This window comes from Anneissia japonica, unplaced genomic scaffold (assembly GCF_011630105.1).
Source record: "Anneissia japonica isolate Jap-2015-1 unplaced genomic scaffold, ASM1163010v1 scaffold288256_len377385_cov191, whole genome shotgun sequence".
Taxonomy (NCBI): domain Eukaryota; kingdom Metazoa; phylum Echinodermata; class Crinoidea; order Comatulida; family Comatulidae; genus Anneissia; species Anneissia japonica.
Window position 1 is genome coordinate 332,474 of NW_022721455.1, and position 12,458 is coordinate 344,931.

Here is a 12,458-nt window from a genome sequence, read left to right on the forward strand (position 1 = left end):
AAGTACGAATACAAGAAACGAAAGAATGTGACTTCTAGGAACATGTGTTCATTAGCAACCAATATTTCGAGAGCTTCTGCTCTCTTCTTCAGGGTAGACAAATGTGTCACTATGTACAAACAACTCTCTTATATACACAGAATAATCATGCAGATCACTGACACATGTGAGAACAAAAGATTGGGAAAAACCAAAATGCCAGAGCGACCAACTGAAAAGCCGGTAAAAAGCGTATGGAAGGCAAAAGGCGCATGAACATAAGACAGGAGAAAATATGTTACCGTGCAAAGTGTAGAGGTGGGCTACGAAAGGGAGGAGAGCAAAGGGAGACAGTGAAAATGGGTGGACAATGACATTAAAGGTGGAATGTAAAGCCAGATAGAAAGCCCAAGTCTTTGTTTAGACCATGGGTGTGGGTCTTGAGTTTAGTTATCCAATTGAGCTCAGTGAGGCGACGGTGTTCTGTGGATTTGAAGTTGTGACCTATGATGGCCGGCGAAGCGGAGGTCTGAAAGGGTGTGGTTAGTGAGGTTGAAGTGCTGAGCAACGGTTTTGTCTGGGTCATTCTTACGGATGTCACGTTTGTGTTGATATTTTCCATTGTTGCATTTGTTGCAGGTAGTGAGATAAATGACTGGTGGAATCGCAAGTTAAATTGGGGGTTTTTATATGGACGTTAGTTAGGGGCAGCTTAATATATTTTAAGGTGATGATGGTTTTGCAAAGTTGACATGGTGGTTGCCAGTGGGTTTAAGGGAGGGGTTGGATAGATTAGAGGGCGATAAAATAGACTGGATATCCGGAGATTGGCGTTGGGCCAAAAGAGGAGGTTCTGGAAACAGGGGACTGATGGATGTGTCTTGTTGAATAATTTATAAATCTTTGCGTATGAGACTAGCGATATTGGTATTGTTAAGGTTGGTAGTTAGGTACAATGGGAATGCGATTGTTATCAAATTTTGGTTTGTACGGGAAATAAGGGAAGCTCGATGGATCTGGTATTTGATGATGTTAATGGGGTAGTCGGCCTCGAGAAATTTGGTGGTAAGGGATTGGATTTGGAGGGTATAATCGGTAGGTACGGAAAAGATGCGTCATCAAATTTACGATGGAATACTCTTTCACCTACATACCCTTCCTCGATATCCTAGTCAAAATCTCCGAAGGACGTATATCCACTTCACTCTACACCAAGCCCACGGACTGTCACTCTTACCTCCACTTTTCCAGTTACCACCCCAATTCCCTTAAGAAGTCTCTACAGTCAGTGCTCACGCATCAAATTGAAATTTCTTGATATGGTCCCCAAAATGTATGAGGGTTCCAAGTCCGTGCGTCCGGATGAAAAATATATCATCGATATTTTGAGAATAATAGAGAGGTTGCAGATGGAAGGAAGAGAAGAGTCTATTTTCTAGTTGGGCCATGAAAATGTTGGCGTAGCTTGGAGCCATCCTGGTCCCCATGACGGTACATTTTGTTTGTAAGTAGTGGTGGTCATTAAAGTGGAAATTGTTATGTGTGAGAATAAATTGGATGCTAGAAGTAATATTATTAATTGTCAGTTGGTAATGAATGCTGTTGTAAAAAGAGAGAACATGCTAAAATGCCCTCATCGTGTGGGATGTTGAAATATAGGGACGAGACATCTAATGTAATCAGGATTGCGTCAGATGGGAGATAAGAAATGGAGCTCATTGTTCTGAGGAAGTGAGTAATGTCTTGAGTAAAGCTCGGTATTTTGATGAGAAGGGGATTAAGGATGGAATCTATAAAGCCGGACAGGTGTTCAGTTAGAGCGCCACGGCAAGATATAATGTGTCTACTCGGAGGCGTGATTGCTAGGGATCTGGCTGCGTTGTAGAGAGTAGGAGGATTGAGGCAATATGGCAAAGAATAGTCAGGGTGAGTCATGAAGCGGAGTTTCTTAAAAACAAGGGAGGGGAGCTTGTGGCCCTTACGAATTGTGTAGAACAGACTGGGTTGAGGTTCCTGTGGAATAAAATCATAGAGATTATCATCAATATGTTTAAAAGTGGAAATTAAGTGATTAAGTTCATTAACGTATTCCTTGGTAAGGTCAGCTGTCAAAAGTTTGTAAAAGGTAGTGTTTATATATATTACCAGCCTTATCTTCCACCCATCACATTCTTTAACTAAATATGTGCAATCTTTTTAAAAGCACCCCATTCTTTCCGCTTGTTCCGCTTTGCTTTAAGTTGTGTTAATAAAAGTAAAAGGAAATTAGTGTAAAATTCGTGAAAGTTTGAAAATTGCAACAGAATTTTACCACGGTGTGTTTCTATAAAGTCCCTATTTGTACATATTAAAAGTCTAGAAAAATCGAGGTAGGGGAAATATGCTGAAATAGATAAAAATATGAGAAAAATTGTAATGTCACCATATATGTCATATTTTTTAGACCTACATGTATTGCCTTTATAAAAAAAAAAGCGATATTATTTTAAAAATGCAAAGGAAAGTGGCACCATATAAAACATAGGCCGATTTATAAACCACTTGGAATTGTAATTCTGTCTAAAAGTATGTTTTTATTGTCAAGAAATACTATCAGGCTCTTGTTGCCCTCGTCAGATTGACATCAATAAAGCATTTAAGGTCATTTAAGATTATTCGAGGTTATTTTATGTAAAATATTGTATGACATCTTAATATACGTAATTGTCGTGGAATCACACTCAACCTCTTGAAATTTTTTTTTATAGTAACGACAATATTATATATTTTAGGTCATTTTGCGGCCATCTTGGATTTCAAAGTGGCTGCCATGCAAACCTATAAACTTTATATAGGCCTATATCAGCTTTAAAAAAATCTAATTAGAATGTTGATGTCTAAAATGTTCAGATGGATATTATGATATAAATAGGTCAGTTACGTCAATCAATGTCATTTTATGTTTAATGCTGTATAATATCCTAATGATTCGTTAGCAGGTATGTTCTAAAATAAAATTACACTTAAGCTCACAGATTTCAATTTTTAATAGAAAGTCACTATGGCAGCCATATTTAAGGTAATATTATTTATTAGGTCAAGGTAATTTAGTAGACATCTTGAATTTTGTGATGACCACTATGTAAAACCTATATTAATGTTTGCTGTACATAGTCAAAAAAATACTATTGTACCATTTCTGACATGGTCAGGTGATTATGGTCATAAATACGTCATTCAATGTCATTCAATTATGTTTAAGGCCATATATTGCATTCTTTCTTTGTCTTTTTTGCACGCTGTTATACAAACCACCTTGTGCACACTATTACTATAATATTGGAAAATAATAAAACGATTATCTTTTGAAAGTATGATTGTTGAATACCTTTTACATCAGTCTGAGATTGTCTTCTGTGGCTACATAAATATTCACATGGATGATAATAATGTCATGGCAGCAAATAATTTCAGAACACTCATCCTTTGGTTTTATTTACACCATATACATAAGCCAACGAACTGTGATCGACACTGCCTTGTTTTTAGGATATCAATACAGATAAGAAAACGGAAGGATGGAAATGAAAGACAAGCTGAGCAGATATAAGGAAGGTGAAAAGAAAGAAAGGTTAAGGAAATACTAGTAAGGGAAAACATGAAAGGAAAGATTAGTTATATTTAAAAATATGAAAGGAAAGAAATGATAATGAAATAAAAGAAAAAAAGGGAAAAAGAAAAGAAACATAAGGAAAAGGAAAGAAAAAGCAACATAAGAGAGATTAAAAAAAAGAGATAGGAAAATGAAACATAAGATAGAACAAGGAAAAAAAGAAAAGGAAACACGAAAAATGGAAAAAAGAAGGAAAGGAAACATGAGAAATAAAAGAAGAAAGAAAATGAAACATAAGAAAAGGAAAAATAAGAAATAGAAAAGGAAACATACAAAAGGTGGAAAAGTAAAATATAAGGAAATATAAGAAGGAAAAGGGAAAGTAATGAAATTTGAAACATTAGAAAGATAAGGAAAGGAAAAGAAAAGAAAAGGGAACATAAGGATGACAAAGGAAGAAAAGAAAATAAAACATAAGAAAGAGAATAAAGAGACAAGGAAATACCTACAAAAAGAATGAATAAGAAAACGGAAGAAAGGATGGTATAACTATGGGAAAATGAGAAGGTAGGTAATACAAAGAAAGGATGGTATAACTATGGTAAAAATGAAAAGGTAAGTTTCTTGTGTGGTCTGAATTTAATTATAGTAGCAATAAACTTAGTTTGTTCTCTACTGTTCATTTTTTAGACACTGCACTCTGAGCATCAATGTTAGTGGTGATGTTTGTGCTTTACAAATCGTTATTATAATTATGATTATTAAGTTACATCCAATTAATTACTGTCACTAAGCTGATATCAAAGCAGTGAATCATAATTAGTGCGTAGTAAACAGAATGATTGGCCTATGTAATAAAGCACTGGTAGCTGGATTCTGTTGGTTGGGGATTAGGTTACATAAAGTGTTCTATAGTCCACATGACTCGTTGCTATAGTTTCTTGTTTCAACGTCTATTATATAATTTCAAGGACAATTACGATCATATATATGTGTTTGTGTATATATATATATATATATATATATATATATATATATATATATATATATGTTGTATATATATATGTGCTCAATAATTATTCAATTAACAGAGTTACACAATAAATAAAAACAGTAGTCAAACTTTATGGTTGCTTCTTTATGATTTTAATAATATAGGCCTACTGCTACGTTTCACGTTTTAAGCGATCTTTAGGTACAAACTGTCAGACGCAGATGCTGCTGTTTGAAAGGCTTACGCTGTAAGTTAATGGCCAGCAGTACAGGCCGTGGAAAATTTCCTATACGTTGTGTAAAAACTTGTTCTAATGGCGACATTTGTAAACCAGTTCTGTTTTTTTTTTTTTAAAGTTCTGAGCTAATTACGAGTGATTATATATTTTCCCCATAGGTATAGATTGCATTTTGGAGCAGGGGGAGTAGGATGATGACTGTTTTAGTAATGACAAGTATATTTGGTATTGTGTGCGTTTGCGTATCTATCAGGTTCCATTATGTATATTGAGAGTTCAGTGGAGTTACGTACTCTGCAACTTAAATTATGACTTAAATCTGGTTTTGAATTCTTATTTAGTTAGGCCTATGTAGTTATTGACTTCATCTGGTGTGGATACTATGGCTTTATTGATTCGGCAGTTGCATGATTTTTGTTGAGTGTCGGGTGGTTTTGTTTTGTTTAAGATCATTTGATTTTGTGATGATTTTCTGCTAAATGTTCGGTAAGCACGAGCAATTCACTTTAACAGTATTTTGTTAAAAGAGGATGCTGATGGTCAAAGTGCTTCTTTATGAGACCGATGAACCTTCTGCCGAAGTTGGTGGCGACATTGTTATTGAATCGAGAAGATTGAACTATAAGATCTTTCTTTTTCAGTTATTTCTGGGTGGTAGTTTTGTTTATCGAACTTTAACTTGTGTTTCTAGCCGCTGTCGTTGGGTGCATCTTGGTGTGTATGTCCTTGTTCAGAATCTGATACGTTGGATAGTCGTGAGTTGATGGCTTGTCGAATGCGCTTGAGTATGGGTGGTGGGTAACCCAGTCAGCAGCATGCTGACTGGGTTCTGTTTCCTAGCAGTTAATTTCTTTCTGGCAACATTTTAAAAGGCTACTAGTGGCAAACTACTGGACCGATTTAATTAAAACTTGGTTAGTAGGACCGGTGCCACCTCCCATTTATGTGTTGTTCACAACTTGGGGTCAAAGGTCATATAAGGGGCATTAGGGTCCAAAAACCAAAAATCGTATAAAAGACTACTTGTCTCACAAATAACGTAGCACAGTCTTGTCCTTTGCACATATACATTGGCATAAGGCAGGGTCTATAGGGTGTTCAGGGATAAGGGGTCAAAGGTCATTAAGGGGTAATTTTTATCTTTTTCTGGCAACATTTCAAAACGCTACTAGTGCCAAACGGTTGTGCCGATTTCAACCAAACCTGGTCAGTATAATCGGTGACACCTCGGGGGCAAAGGTCATATAGGGTCATTAGAGTAAAAAACTTTCAAAAAAATAAATAAAAGACTTCTTCTGTCACAAATAACATAGCACAGTCTTGTCCTGGGCACATATGTATTGGCATAAGGTAGGGTCGTTATGGTGTTCAGCGATTTACGGTCAAAGGTCATTAAAGGGTTATTCTTTTTTCTGTATAGTAACATTTAAAAATGCTACTAATGGCAAACCATTGGAATAAATTCAATCAAATTTCGTCATTAAGAACCGGTGACACCTCCTACACCCCAGTCTGGGATCAGGGTTCACATAGGGGTCATCTGGGTTAAATTTTCAAAATAGCCCAATTGCGCTCAAATTTACTAGGAATGATCCTTAGGACCTTCTAAACACGAAAAAATACTCTTTACCCCATATGTCAAAGTTCATAGGTCAAAGGTTCAAAATGTTACTAATGGCAAACGAATAAACCAAATTCAATCAAAGTTGATCATTAAGAACCAGTGACACCTCCTACACCCCTGTCTGTCATCAGTGGTTACATAGGGGTCATCGGGGTCAAATTTTCAAAATAGCCCAACTGAGCTCGAACTACTCTTCATCTATAGGTAAAAATTCCCAAGGGTCACTATAGTGAAAATTATCAAATATTGCTAGTGACTAACGATTGGACCAGTTGCATTAGAACATGGGGTGTTCACAGGTTGAGGTTAAAGATCACAGTGGTTATCTCTTTAAAATGACTGGGTTCATGGTCTATTGAACATAGTATCTCTAGTTTTTTCTTTCTTTCTTTCTGGCAACATTTTAAAAGGCTACTAGTGGCAAACTACTGGACCGATTTATTTAAAACTTGGTCAGTAGGACCGGTGCCACCTCCTATTTATGTGTTGTTCACAACTTGGGGTTAAAGGTCACATAAAAGGCATTAGGGTCAAAAAACCAAAAATCCTATAAAAGACTACTTGTCTCACAAATAACGTAGCACAGTCTGTCTTTTGCACATATACGTTGGCATAAGGCAGGGTCTATAGGGTGTTCAGGGATAAGGGTCAAAGGTCACTAAGGGGTAATTTTTATCTTTTTCTGGCAACATTTCAAAACGCTACTAGTGCCAAATGGTTGTGCCGATTTCAACCAAACCTGGTCAGTATAATCGGTAACACCTTTTATACATGGGGTGTTTACTGCTTGGGGTCAAAGGTCACATAGGAGTCATTAGGGTAAAAAACTTTTAAAAAAATGAATAAAAGACTTCTTCTGTCACAAATATCATAGCACAGTCTTGTCCTGGGCACATATGTATTGGCATAATGTTGGTTCTTATGGTGTTCAGCGATTTACGGTCAAAGGTCATTAAAGGGTTATTCTTTTCTTCTCTCTAGTAACATTTCAAAATGCTACTAATGGCAAACCATTGGACCAAATTCAATCAAATTTCGTCATTAAGAACCGGCGACACCTCCTACACCCTAGTCTGGGATGAGGGGTCACATAGGGGTCATCGGGTTTAAATTTTCAAAATAGCCCAATTGAGCTCAAATTTACCAGGAAAGGAATGATCCTTAGGACCTTCTAAACATGAAAAAATACTCTTCAACCTATATGTCAAAGTTTATAGGTCAAAGGTTCAAAATGTTACTAATGGCGAACGATTAAACCAAATTCAATCAAATTTGATCATTAAGAACCAGTTACACCCCCTACACCCCTGTCTGGCATCAGTGGTTACATAGGGGTTATCAGGGTCAAATTTTCAAAATAGCCCAATTGAGCTCGAATTTACCAAGAATGATCCTTAGGACCTTCTAAACATGATAAACTACTCTTCACCTATAGGTCAAAAATCACAAGGGTCACTATAGTGAAAATTTATTGCTAGTGACTAACGATTGGACCAATTGCATTAGACAGACTCCTACCAAACATGGGGTGTTCACAGGTTGAGGGTAAAAGACACAATGGTTATCTCTTAAAAAATGACTAGGTTCATGTTCTATTGAACATAGTATCTCTAGTTTTTGTTTACTATTGTAATATAGTCTTGCGCTCGTTCTGATGCTTAATTAAGCCGATTTACTAATTCAAATGGCAACACCAACTTTAACGTTTGAATTCTGGCAACATTAATTAAGGATTAAAAGGCGACTTTTTAGTATTAAAAAATAATGCTAAACACTGGCATTATTAATGGCAGAATTTGGATGAAGAAGCATCGTAAAATATTCTAAGGAGCACACAGTAGTTGAAAATATGATTTTTGAAAGTCCGAAAGTGCAATATGAACTATCATGAATTTCTAAAGGTAGTATTATAATCATTGAATATAAAATAGGCCTTATAATCAAATTTCATTAAAATGTTGCAATGATAAATTCAGATTGTGGTTTTCTCGATTCATCGCCAAGGATCCAGCAGCTGAATTTTTGGTTTAGAGTGCAAGAAAACTAAAACAATGTTTAAAATGGTGACGTCATACACAACAATATGCACTTTTCTTGGCGGATTGGTTCTCGAACGAAATGACGAACTCTATTATTAAGGCATAGTACAGTCTAGCAGAAAATTATTATACGAAGGTTAGATTTAATGCTTAATAAAATTTTGAAATAAACCTAACCTAAGTATGCAGCTATACTAATTGCTTTATAGGTCAATCGGTGTCTTCTAATGTTAGTTTTGATAATCAACTGCTATTTAGCATGCAGTTATTGGTGTCTATAATAGTGGTATGATCAGTAGGCCTATGTATGCGTTTTACATTTAGCTGTTTGCATCTGCTGATTTGTGCTCCTGAAACACGAAGCGTTAAAATACAGCTAGCGACGTTACAAATCAGCAGTACAGTACGGATACGTTGAATACCTATATTTTGAATAAACTGGATTCTAATGCTATTTTGATAGACATACTGTAAAAGTTGTTTGCACACGAATCTAAAATGGCTCGTGTACACTAAAAAGAACCCAGTACATCATTCAAGACGAGTAGGGGGATACCCCGGTTTACTGAAACAGACAGCCCCTGTGGTGGACGAAGACAGCTGTTGGTACCGGGTTACCGGGTAGCACAGAGAGAACAGAGAGCCCCTGTGGTGGACGACGAGAGTTACTGGTACCGGGTTACCTTAAGGGGAAGATAGTCATTGATCGAGTTTCTAGTCCACATAAGCGCCTTGAGCATTAGATGGATACGACGCATATATATAAAACTACACTATTATTACTATTATTATTATATGAAAAAAAATATTGCACTTCTGGGGATAGGCAAATAACATTGGGAGTTGCAGTGATGACGTCACGATTGATTTATAATGTTAAGTATATGTCAAGAATGGACGAAAGCTTAGACATGTTTACGAAAAGATTGTAAATTAAGTACGCACAGCGTTACAAATCTACACTAGCAAGCAGTTGCTAAGCGACCTCATCTAGAGGATCTTCTATTTTGCTTCAGTACACAATTAAAAATGCAATGTTTAACGGTGCTAGAGAGAATTCTAGCTAGATACTGTAGCGGAATGTAATTACCGTTTGTTTATTTTTAGTTTTGCTCTCACACTGTTTGAGAATACAGTATTAGGCCTATGGATATTTTGATAAGTGATTTGTTTGATGATTTACTGTATTTTATGCTTATATTTGATTACGATAATAATATATTGTATGGTAATGTTTCGAAATTGCAGGGAAATAGCACGGAGCTACTGAGCCGTAGAGATGCAATAAGCTTAGTCACTTTTGTTGTTGTGAAAGGCTAGGGCAGATGCCAACACTATTAGAGCACCTGTGAGTCATGTACATGCTGTTTTGTTTTTTTTTGTACAGCACATAGATACCACGTATTATGTGCTATATAAATCTCAACCATTACCATTATTATTACCATTCACCTTGGGAGATATTGTCTATTGTCTTATGTAGAAAAAGCAAAATTTTGGGTAGATGCTTGGCAATTATGTTAAAACAACTCTAAAAACAATACTGATTAAGAAAAAAGTAGGTGCCAGTTTTTTCATTCACTCCTTAGGCCTCCATATTGAAATTCAAAATGGCCGCCTTTTTTAACAGATTTATTGGTATTAAAGAGTGTTTTAAACATTTTATTGGCATTGGGTAAGTGTTATTGGCATTGGGTAAGTGTTAATATATATATATATATATATATATGTGTGTGTGTGTGTATATATCATGTTTACGATTATTTGTATTATTGTTATTATTATTATTACTATTATTATTTTTTTTATTATTATGAATTACATTATCTTTCAATAAGTAAAGTTTTTAATTTTATTATTATATATATGTAAAGGGGGTTAAACTTGACAAGAGAAATCCTTTATTTTAACCTTCTATCTAACTCCTACTGCCATCTGTACATACTCAATGAAAAAGACGATGAGATGTCAACGATTTGGTGGACTTAGAACAAATTTTATTCAAAACATGAATATTTCAACCCGTCCTCGGGTCTTCTTCAGCATGTGTGACATAAACTAAGCATCTACTGGAAGTAATCCCAATATTCTGCAGACGGATCCGTTTCGGCCTTCCGGGCCTCATCAGTGTAGCTAGGGTATAGACCCAAACGAAACGTTCGACCAGCTTAGGTAGGGCCCAAACTAGTCCCACGACCACTAATAATAATAATAATGAACAATATATAATAAATACTATTATAATATATAATAAATAACAAATCATAATATTAATATAATAATAATAATAATAATAATAATAATAATAATAATAATAATAATAATAATAATAATAATAACGAACTTCACACTATGGATATGAATAAGGCTACTGGCCTTTATAATCTTAATACTAGACTACTAGAATACTAGAAAACAAATTTTCACCTACCTTAACAATATTAATATAAACTACCCACAGTAAACCGGATTTAGGCCAAGTTATTCAACCCTTAAAAGTGATTTTTGGTTAAAGAGCACTGACAATGATGACTACAGGCACCGTTTTTATCGAGTTAAAAAAGGCGTTTGATACAGTCAACTACGGCATCTTGAATGATTAATTAAATTCCTTCGCTTTTTCTGATGATTTAATTACTTGGGTAAAATCACTTAGACGGTCCAAATGCAAGACAAATTATCCCAAATTCTTTCTATCAAAATTGGTGTCCCACAGGGCACCATTTTTAGACCGTTGTTATTTACGGTTAATGATCTCCCACGTGCCGTGCGTTATTGTAATATCGACCTATATACCGATGATACCATCATGCAGATAAGTGATACTTCACACGACGAAATCGAACGAAAGCCATGTAAATACCTTAATTTTGCCAATAAGGAGCTCTGCAGATACAAGCTAATAATTAGAACTACCGAAACTGAGGTCACGTTGCTTGGGTCAACTAAGAATTTGAAAAATTCGCCAGATTTGTATGTATATATTAATCATGTTAAATTGAAACAAGTGAACAAACATAACACCTTCTGTTATAAAGCAATCAAGGGTTGGAATTCGTTACCTAAAGAGATAAAAAGTTGCCCCTCACTTAGTAATTTTAAATCTAAAGTTAAAGGATATTTAAAGGAAAAAGCATGTATTGAAGAATCTGCTTCGGTGGTTTTTTATTAATCTTTTTGAACCTTGCTACTTTTCTATTTTGTTTTTTCTTTTTCGTTTTTAAATTGGCTTGAAATTTCTTTGATGCTGCCTTCTTGGTTTTTCGTCAAAAGGACCCCAATGGAAATAAGACCTTTTTGGGGCTATCCTTGTAACTCCTTTGTATTACTTCCTCAATTCCTCCATCAATCTTCTTGGACTTTGTACTGGCCTTTTGCTTGTTTTTTTTTCTTTTTGGTAACTTTTTCAAATGAATTTTATGCTTTTTATATTGTGTATTGTTTTAATGATTGTACTGTTTTTTATATGAGATGCGAATAAATGAAATCAAATCAAATCAAATCACCTTGGTCTTATTGTTGATGAGACCCTTTTTGAAAAAAGCACACTATAGCAGTCTTATAGCAAACTGAACCTAGGCCTACATATTCTTTTATTTTCTCGAAACCAATCCTTTAAAAATTCTCCATTTGGGGCTCCTGTAAGTCTAACATTAACATAATTCAGGTCTTTCCAAATCGAAATCTTCGTACTTTTGGTTGTCTTACTCCTATAACTAATACATCAGGTGTTCTTAAGCAATATTAAATATTCTTGACCTCAAAGGGAGGATCAGTCACCAATTAGAATGTTTGGCATTTATTTGTTATCAATAACTTAGCACCATCATATCTTGATTGCAAATCTATCAAATTGATCATAAAACACAAAACAATTCGAACTTAGTTTTTATTTTAAAGCTCCAACCTTATTAAATAATCTCCCAACATCGATCGTCATTCTACAATTGGAACTTTCAACTCAAATATAAGAATTTTGTTAAATCTTCATC

At 35.1% G+C, this 12,458-nt stretch overlaps 1 protein-coding gene across 1 annotated transcript in view; it reads right to left on the reverse strand.

The window, feature by feature from the left end:
* LOC117111560 (paired box protein Pax-1-like) overlaps positions 1–11,029 on the reverse strand; it is a 20,841-nt gene extending 9,812 nt beyond the window's left edge. The window contains exon 1 of the mRNA XM_033254499.1: positions 10,898–11,029. The gene's annotated coding sequence lies outside the window, so the exon portion shown is untranslated. The remainder of the gene's footprint in view (positions 1–10,897) is intronic.
* Positions 11,030–12,458: the final 1,429 nt, after the last annotated feature.